This window comes from Coptis chinensis, chromosome 8, assembly GCF_015680905.1.
Source record: "Coptis chinensis isolate HL-2020 chromosome 8, ASM1568090v1, whole genome shotgun sequence".
Classification (NCBI taxonomy): Eukaryota; Viridiplantae; Streptophyta; class Magnoliopsida; order Ranunculales; family Ranunculaceae; genus Coptis; species Coptis chinensis.
This window is the reverse complement of record NC_141463.1, coordinates 34,658,709-34,669,379: the sequence shown is the minus strand read 5'-3', so window position 1 is coordinate 34,669,379 and position 10,671 is coordinate 34,658,709. Positions and strand designations below refer to the sequence as shown.

At 37.2% G+C, this 10,671-nt stretch overlaps 1 long non-coding RNA gene across 1 annotated transcript; it reads left to right on the top strand.

The window, feature by feature from the left end:
- Window positions 1-250: 250 nt before the first annotated feature.
- On the top strand, window positions 251-10,176 carry LOC147481239 (uncharacterized). Its single transcript, XR_015205852.1, has 3 exons — window positions 251-523; window positions 8,825-9,092; window positions 9,893-10,176. It is a non-coding gene; the product is annotated as an uncharacterized LOC147481239 (long non-coding RNA).
- Window positions 10,177-10,671: the final 495 nt, after the last annotated feature.

The following is a 10,671-nucleotide window of genomic DNA, read 5'->3' as shown; positions in this document are numbered from 1 at the left end:
ATGTAAAATAACTTTGGAAATGTGTAAAATAACTTTGGAAACGTTGATACGATATTTATTTAATGTAATTATGGTGTCTATTAGTTGATACCGTTGTAGCATGCTGCCTATTAATTCGGACAGTCTTAGCATAGTGTCCGAAGAATAACCAAAACTATCTCCACGTAATCACTGCGCTTGATTGTGTTTTTTTGTCACCCATCACGTGCAATTGTGCTAGTGTATATAACTCCAGTCCAACAGAGTTGAAAATTCAAACCCTGTATAAATAAATTGTTCACCATTTTAAGTTGGAAAAATAGAACAACTGGAGAAGTTCTGAACCATTTTTTAAACAAAGCAATGGAGAAAATTTCACATATTTGTTGCTTTCATTTCCTCACATTTACGCTTAGTGCATATTCCTTCCTCAGCAACGGTAAAATTTTCTCTTCCTTTTCTCATTATAAATTTTCTTTCACGTAAATTTTCTTGCAGGGATTCTGTCCATTAGAATTATAGCAACTTGAGATCTCTGTTTCAGGTCAGTTTGATAACTTGATTTCTCTCTGTGTTCGAAATTTTTCGATTTTCAGTGTTGCTGTCACACCCCAAATTTCCAGAAAAATTTAAAACTGATATTCAATCATCTGGAAACCCAGGGTGAAACAAAACCCACTAACATATTATCAACCACAATATTTAAAATCTAAGATCAAATTAAAACGGAAAAAGCAACGCTTCATTTACAAATAAATTTTTTACTAACCAACTCTATTACCTTTGTTTCAATTCAAAACTATACACTTTTGAAAAAAACTTAAACCGTAAGACTCCAAGAGCAAATCCAAGTCATATGTCTTCATCCATGACTCCACCATCTATGTTCCCAAGAACACACCCACGCCAAAACAAAGCAAACATAAATTGACAAATTGAATTTCTTTGGTATGGTAATAACAACAAAATATATATATAATAATCTTTCAAATGAATAATATAACATTACAAACAATTTCAACTGGGAAGACAATATAGGTTTTTCCAAAAACGGCGTGTAGTTTCTTCCCAAGTAAGATTTCACCCCAACATACAAATTCCAAGAATCTCATATAATATTACTCGTCATTCCCACTTTCCAAAATAACTCACAATACAATACCACTTACATTTCATTTATTAACTGCACATATGATAACCTAATTAAATATGAGTTTGGTATACCTTACCTTTAAGCCGACACGCCGATCTTAGGGTAGGATATTTATCATTTGAGAAAAGATTAATAGAACCCTCCCGCAAAACAGAGTTAGTCATCACAATAAATTGATTTATCACCGTCAAAATTCTATTCATGACCCAACCTCATTTAAGACATTTAAGTCTAATTGATATAACTGGTTCGTCTCTATTCGGGAATACCACTTATCATAATACCTTCATCAAAGGGTAGTCATTCATATGACATCATTACGTCATAAAGTTTAAGCGTACATAACCATAGATCTCGGACTATCACAAGTCATTAATATTTTGTAATAACATATCAAGTTATAGTCAATTCATAGTCACATAGAAATCACAACCATTTACTAATACTATTCAATACACTTCACATCCATAACATTAATTCATATACTTTTACTTTAGTATTATTCTGCCTACTTATGAGAACGAGGAAAAGTCACAACCAAGGAGTACATTCATCCCTTGTGAGTATCAACTCATACAAACCACGTAAACATTTATCATAAGAAATTATATACATCATATGCAATAACTCCATCACACGTAAAATCAATATTTTACTTTGCTTATTACTTATCTCGTTGACTCATTTATTCAAAGACACATTTCAACCTTTAGTTCCTACTCCACGATTTGCACTACACACATTTGCCAAATCACACATATATCCATATCTTCACTCACACCGAAAGTACCACTACAAGACATACGCCCCAAGCGGGATATATCCAGAAAAACATACTTTCATCTTGTAAACTGGAATCTTGAGTCATATCATCTCGGCTTTCCATACACATAATCACAAAGCCTCTTTGGGCATAACAAATATCGGTCATTCATGGCACATTCAATGAATACCTTGGGTCATTCCCGCCACATTCAAGGAATACCCATCATAACACTAATCCGCCATTCATGGCACATTCAATAAATGCCCCGAGTCATTCCCGCCACATTCAAGGAATACCCAAACCTACATTCGGGTACATTCAAGGAATACGACCAACCCGAAGCTTAATACCTTAGTTCCTCTCTCAGAGAAATTCCAAACTATTGGGTCATTCAACATTCAATGAATAGTTGGTCATTCATGGCACATTCAATGAATACCCATCTATCACATGACATCACAAGTCATAATATCTCATTACCAAATCCTCGAGGCATGGAGAGTTCTAAAGATGTGACTTACACTTTAAAAAACATGATTATCACTTATAATTATACTAACATTACTCATGTCAAAACGGACCACACATGTAGGTCAAGGCAAATCAAGCACTTATATCATTTAATGTAAAATGGACTTATAATCAAACAAATACAATTTACATAACCACACTCATATATACAATATTGTAAACAAATAGTTCATTAACCCAAATTCAAGTCCACACACACTAATGTCCAAAACGGATCTACATATACTAAAGTCTATATTCATATACAACTTCTATCTCACACATATATATTTATGTAAGATCAAAAAACAACAAGATTTCTAACACAATCACATAGTTATCACACAAACTAATATATATATTATAGATATAGTGTAGTCACTTTTGCTCAAAGTCCTTTTCACGATCCAAATCTTTCAAGATTGGAATCAAGCCTTCGTAGTTCTTATTAGCCACATAATCAATGCTAAGATTTTTCCTACATTCATCCAAATGACACGTAACTTAATTAAAAACTAAGGTATTTAGATATTTTTTTTTTATGTAACTCAAGTCCCAACCTTAGCCCATCTAAAAGAAAATTTAGGTTGAAAACGGTCAAAATCCTAATTTCAAAGAAACGGGGATATCTTCGAATGGAACAACTCTTTCCATTGTATCCAAACGATCGAAAAAAAAGAAAACGAACGTAACTTACTTTCTCTTGTTTAACAAAAATACCCAATCATCAAGGTCAAATCTTTCTTAGATAAATGACAACCAAAGTTATACAATATCCGAAAAGATTTTTTATTATATATATATCCATATAAACAAACATATGAAAAACTGGAAAAGTCAACATTCACAAACAATCTTTTCAAAGTCAACGGTCAAATAACGGCCAAAAGGTCAACAAAATGGTCAAGGTCAAACTCAACATGGATGGTCAAAGTCAAACTTTTCAAACCGACAAAGTCAAACCGCCCAAGTCAAAGTCAAAGGTGAAAGTCAACCGTCCATGGTCAAAGGTCAAAGTTTGGTCGATGGTCAAAGTCAATTGTCCCTAGTCAAAGTCAAAGGTGAAAGTCAACCGTCCATGGTCAAAGGTCAAAGTCAAAGGTCAAAGTCAAACCGTCCCTAGTCAAAGTCAAACCGTCAAGTCAAAGTCAAAGGTGAAAGTCAACATTTAAAATAAATGCCCACCTAACCTATGACATCGGTCATAAAACTTTCCAAAACTTTTGGAGTTCTTCCTTTATTGTATTAAATTTATTTTATATATTATTTGTAGAACGAATGAAGATATCTTGATTCGCGTAATTTTTAATATTAATTTCGGGGATGAAAAGCCATAATACGATATTAAAAAATTCGAAAATCACATAGTAGTTAATACACATACACACGGTGTCTTCAAAAATCAAACACGTTAATAGTCCCAGACTTATCCTATTAGATCAATCATAATTTTAGGAAAAATCAAATTTTGGGTCAATCGGGTCAAAATCAACAAAACAAATAACTCACGGTTAACATTGGTCAACCCGGCCTAAACTCCAAAACCCAAATCCTAAGGCCCATATTCTAATCTTAAAGTCAAAATTGAAATCTCCAGTCAGCCCAAGCCCAATCTAAACTTACTGTTCATAAATTATAACTTGACCCATTTGGATTTATAAAACCAGCCCACACAATAAAAAGAAAACCGGCCCATGTAAGCAAAATTAGAACTGCCCCAACAAAATCGACCCAACTAAAACCAAAACCGGGCCCAAACCAAATAGAATTCGGCCCAAGGCCCAACCGAAATAGAGTTGCATTGGTGAGATGGGGAGCACTGGATCCAAATCGCAGTCATCCCCTCCACCACACCAGTTCGGTTTCCGACCACCACCATCCTCCAAACCTAACCAAAATTACTCCCCATCAAAAACCAACAACATTTAATAAACGCAAAATCCACAAATCATTCACTATATATTCTTCATCAAACTAGATCTCGAATTTCGGGCTGCCATTATTGGCTTCTCCGAGCTCCACTCGACAGCCCTCATCACTCCACCGATATCACCACAATTTAAATAAACCAACACGATCCATCCAAAATAGTTCGAATTATTACTGAGGAAATTAATGGCTGCTGGGAGCTTTCACAGCATTTGTTCGCGACAATCAATTCGCATACAACCCAAAACAACCACCATCCACATTTGATCGAACCCTTCCTCCACATTAGATGGCGCTGCCATTAATTACCTGCTACAGAGCTTGAACAGCTCATCCCATCACCGACCACCAACCTCCAGTACGTAACCCCCGACATCAATCCACAAATTTCCAACAGTTCAACAGAGAAACAAAGAAAAGTGACGAGTCCTTGCTGCTTCGCGAGGCCGCCATTGACGAAGCTCCGAATTGAACAGCTTAAGTTCAGAGTTTCGAAAACCACGACCAAAACCGAGTTTAAACGAAACCCAAGCCGACCTCTTTTCTAACAGTTCAACAGTTTAATTCGAAATTTAAATAAGGTTTAATAAAACAAATGGCACGAAGTCCAAACACAACAAGATAATCTGTCGTTCGATTGAAATTAAATTTTATAGCAACTTGAAACTCGGCGAATCCTCCTCTGATTCAGGTCAGTTTGAAGGTTTCTCTTCCATTTTTAATATATTATATTATCTCAACCCTATTTTCTCTGTTTATATTCAGTTTCAAGTTTGATTCAAAAAACGTGATTCCAATCCGAATATTTTTTCAATTAAATTAATTAATTAAATAGAAAAATACGTATGTTTTTGTTGTTTTGTTTCGTTGAACTTAGAGCTTAAAGCTTAAAGCTTTTCTTCTTGAGTAATATCCTGTGTAATATCCAGTTAAATGTTCCAGTTAAGTTTGTCAAATGCCTGTGTAATATCCAGCTTTATGCCCACACTACCACCAAACCTTTTATACTTCAATTCATTAATCAACTCTGAAGCCAATCCAATTGCCCGATGCAAGTTTCTATGAGCGATGAACCCATATTTAGCTTTTGCGACAATTCTTTCAGCAATGGGTCCAAGCCTGGAAGCTAGGATCTTTGTAATAACTTTGTACGTAAAATTGGACAAGCATATCGACCGAAACCTGTTGATCTGATTAGCGATCTTTTCCTTAGGTATAAGCACCAGAAAATTTGCATTAAAGCTCGTAGGAAGTCTGCTAATTCTGAAAAAGTTAAGAATTGCTCAAGTTAGATCATATCATTGCCCACTTATGCCAACAACACTAAAAGAAATAGCCACTGAACCCATCTGCTCCTGGCGCACTATTGGGATCTAGTTCGAATACTGCCTTCTTAACCTCCTCGTGAGTAGGAGTTTTTGTAAGAGCCATGTTGTCTTCCTCAGTGATAGCTTTAGGCAAGAGTTGTATCAAATCTTCATCCAGCTCAAGTTTAGAGTTTTTAAACCTTTCACTGTATTGTTGCACCACAAACTGCCCTATATCCTCTTGAGATGTAAGAGTTTCACCTTGCAAGTTCTCGATCTCAGTGATTAGGGATCTGCTTCTGTTCATGTTAACAAGTGCATGATAGTATTTTGTATCTCTGTCCACTTCGGAGTCCCACTTGGCCCTTCATTTTTGCTTCCAAAATTGTTCTTCTTGCTGCAACAAGGCTTCTACCACACTCCCTTGTTCCACCATCTCCATTGATAACTGCTCATCATTACTGTTCTGTTCAATCATGAACTGATTTTCTTCTAGTTTAATGGTTTCTTCTTTGATCTTGGTGCTGAGATGCCCAAAGTCATGTTTGTTCCATTGCTCCAGTCTTCTTTTGAGTCTCTTCAATTTTTGACATAGTACAAACATTGAGTGTCCATACAGAGGTTCCGCCCAGCTCTTTTCTACTAGTTTTAGAAAACCTGGATGGGAGGGTCCACATCTTAAAGAATCGAAATGGTGTGTTTCTTGGTTTAGGCACATGTTTCTTCCTCCCAATGAGAGGACAATGATCAGAACTAAGCCTGCAAATTGCCTTATAACTCCAGCTTGGTTATTTCGAACTCCATTCAGCGTTAAAGAGAACTTAGTCCAGTTTACCGATGATTCTCTTGATCCCATGTTGCTTATTCCACCATGTGAAATTGTACCCCGTGCTTGGTGCTTCCATAAGGTAATTATCATTCAGTGCATTCCTGAAGTCACTAACAGCTGCATTTGTTGGCTTTCATCCCCTCTTCTTTTCTGCATGGCTAAGATATGCATTGAAGTCTCCTAACAAAATCCAGGGTTGTTGATTTGGTTTTATTAGAGAACTCCTGCCATAGTCTCCTTCTTTTGAGCATAGAGAGAGCTCGATGAAAAATAGTAATAAATGAGCCTTGCATATCCACCATTAGATGTTGATCAGACATAGATGGAATACTAGGATAAGCAAAATCCTCCTTCCATAGCAACCACAACTTAGGCACCCCAGACGTAGTGTAGTTATGCAAAAAGGTTAGAATGCATCCCAAGAGATTGGATGTAATTTTTGGAAAGCTCATGGGATCAGTTTTAGGCTCAACTATGCCTATAACATCAGGTTCCCATTTTTTGACTAACTTAAATAATATATCTTGAGTCTTCTCATTTACTGTGCCCCTGGCAATTCCAAAATAGGCACCTCATATAAACAAACAAAGAGAGTTATTTGAAGAAGTGAGTTACTTCTAAGTGTTTGTCTCCTTCATCCCAGACTTGGATCTATTATAGGGTGGTGAGACTTTCTGCTTTTGCCATTTGGTACTTGGTTGTCGGTGTGCTGCCTCCACGTCCTCTTCTAGCATGTCTGCGGTCTGCCCATCTAGTAGAAGAATGTTGCCACCCCACTCCTTCCAACCCCTTGTTGCCTTACTAGTTGCACCACCATTTCTGTTTCTTGCTCACATAACTCCTTCTCTAGTACATCGTCATTTAGTGCAGCATTTGGAAGTTGCTCCACTATCTGTGCATTATATTCATCTTGTTCTCCGGGCTCTGCGTTATGCTCCCCCACAACTTGTTCCACCAGTTCTGCATCCTCTATATTGAGATTGACCAAAACCGAAGAGTTTGTGTATGCACTATTATTAGAATTTGTGCTTGCCCGATTCTGCACCTCGGTAACGTGATTTTCTTGTCGATCTATTTCAATGATGCCCAGCCCGTTGTCTGTCTCCAGAGCTTCCAGAGTTTCAAACCTGTTGCTCAATGGAGTTTTGGCTGTACCGTGTCTTGACCGATTGGCTATAACAATAGAGTTTTATTGCACTGAGCTAATCCTATTTAACTCCCTAACTGGCTCATTGTTTTGTACCACATTCACTGTTCTGCTAGTTCCTTCTCCAGCGGGTTTGGGCAGCCAAACGTCGTCGTTAGTTTTATTTTTCCGGTTCCTTTTCTTTCTGATCTCATCATCTGGATTTTCTGGCAGTAGTGTAGTGTCCACTATAGCCTCCTTCCCCGTCATTATTTTGCATCACCCCGTTCAATCTTTTGCATTCGATCACCAAGTGTCCGACGATCTTGCAATGATTGCACAACTTTGGCATCTGTCCTACTTCAATCGTTTGCCAAAATTCGAAGTGATCTGTTTTTACCAGCACTTGGTCAGGGATTTGATTGGCAAGATTCACATCGACCAAGACACTTGCGTAATAACCATACTCTCTCAGCATTTTTGCATCGACTTGCAACGGATAACCGACGGCTCTACCAATCAACATCAGCATTTCCCGCTCCAGAACTCCTGACCAAGTCCGGGGAACTGAACCCAGATTGAGGCATGTGTTTGTCTTTGCAATTCAGGATTGAAATTTGGGCATTGATTTGGCCTGAGGACAGAATTTCCAAACACCATTGATCCTTTTGACCAAACCCTCTTTAAATCTTCTCCGTTGGAGAATCTGATAACAGTAACCTTTACCAATAGGGGTGATGATCTATTCACCAGTTGGTTGCCATAACTCGCGAGCCAAATCTCTAACTTTTTTGATAGGTACCTTCTGCAAATCAATTCGGCCAACCAAACTGCAGAACTTACCCAATTGCAGAACTTAGACCTATTATCCGACTCTTCGCTGGAGCAGTCCCACATTTTCGTTCATGTGAAAATCTCATCCAAATAAACCTTGCCCATAATCAGTTAATTGCTACTATGTTTTCTGCTGAATGGGGAAGGCATCTCAAGTTAGTAGGTCTAAACTTAAAGAAACAATTCGTTCAACAAGACAATTTTACGCGCGACTCTATTTACCCTACAGCCATTGAACAGGTTAGACCTTAGCCAAAATAATTCGCCAACCACCTTAGTGAGTTCCCTAACTGATTTTATTTGCTATTTGATACTCTTAAATTCATTTAAAAATATGCTGAAGCTAGTTTCTACTTGTTAATTATTTTCTAAAGGTTTGTCTTGTTTGCAGAGAATGGCAGGACTTACCCATCCTGGCCCAGACCGAGGCCGTGTTCATCATCATCGTAGCATTCCGAGGTTCATTGTATGGATAATCCTAGCTGTCGTTGTAGTTGTGGCAGTGGGCGTGCTGGTTTGTTTTTGCGTTCACTGCTACAACAACAACAGGCGGACTCGAGACGCCAAGGCAGTTTCTCCTGGTCCTGTACATCCCCGTCCTGTTGCGCCTGCAGAGTCTAGAGTTGGATCCACGGGTTCTAGAGTTGGATCTAACTAAGGTATGAACTGAAAAACAAAAATTTCCATTTTAGTGCTATAATCTTCATAACTAGTGTTGGCACCAAATTGTTTGCTGCGTGGAGTGCAATACTAAACCTTAAATAGTTTCTTGTTATATGCTACGATAACAAAGATGTTTCACTGTAGTGAGGGAATGCATAAAATCCCCAAGCCCTGCAATATACATATTTGATCCAACAAGCTTCAATATGGATCAGTGGATGAGTATATAAACTTAACTATCATCAAATGAGTTGCCGATGTTGATTCTGGTTTCTTGTCATAAATCATGTTGTTGTTGGTTGAGTATGCACTATGCAGTTTAGTCTCTGTTTAGGAGGGCATCATTGCACCTTTGCTGGGTACAGCGGTCAAGTGCTGAAACCATCTGCGAGGCAGAAAGGATATTATTATTTTAAGTTTTTAACAATATGTGCATTTAGCTAGTTACGTTTCTCCATTATAGGCGCAGCTCTTTTGTTTCACTTCCGTCAGTCATATATTTTGAACTTACAATGCCCTTTGTAACGTGCAACAGCTGAATCTGTGGTGTAAGATAGATAGAAAATGTTTTTCTTTCTTTGGCAGAATCAATGTGGTGACTTCTAAATACTTGTGTTTCTTCTTTGGCATCAGGAGAATGTAAAAATGTACTACAGGGATAACCTTACAATTTTCATTTTTAAGCAAGTCTTTTTAATACTAGTTTGATGCTTCAATTTGTTGAGCTATTGTCTTAGGTATGAAACTCCAAATTGACTTTTCGTGTAAATAAGTAACTTTCTTTCGTGCTGTGCAGGTTATGAAGGAGACTTCGTACTGTGCGGGTTATTCGAAAGTAAAAAGCTGGACAGATTAGGAAATTAAATAGGTGGTTTAGCGAGGTTGTTAAACTGGGTCAGAGTTCCTTAGTAAACACTAGACAGTATAGTATGGGTGATATCCTTCACACCCAATATGCCAGCTTTTACTTGAGTCTAATGGGTCCAAATTTATTTATGTTTTATGGTGTGATCTGTTTTATCGTTTAAGTGTATGTTTAATTTGTGTGTTTTGTTTAAATAAAAGTGTGTTTTCTTTAAATAGTGTTTTGTTTAAAAACAGTAAAACTTGAAATTAAAAACAATGCAACTACAAATGAAAAACAATACAACTTGTGCTACGTTTATTTGGATGGCCGTATAGGTTCATGTTTAATTGTTTTAGTACGTATAGGTTCATGTATCTATAAAGCTTGGTTTTCTTATATTAAGGTATTTGTTATTGACAGACTCTATATTGTATTTGGGCAGACCCAAAAAAAAAAAACAATTATTACAACTGTGTTATTGGTCCCAAAAAGTCCAAAAAAAAAAAAATATATATATATATATTATAAGTGTGCCATTGGTTTTAAAAAGTTGAATTCGAAAACTCCAAGTTTAAACGACCCGGCTAGGTCGTTCATTGTGCAAACCTAACGGTGTGGCTACACCATTTGGGATTTAGTCTAAACGGTGTGGCCATACTGGTCAAGAGGCCAAGAAACAGAACTTTATATTTTTTCAAAGTTCAAATTCCAAACGGTCGCCACACCGT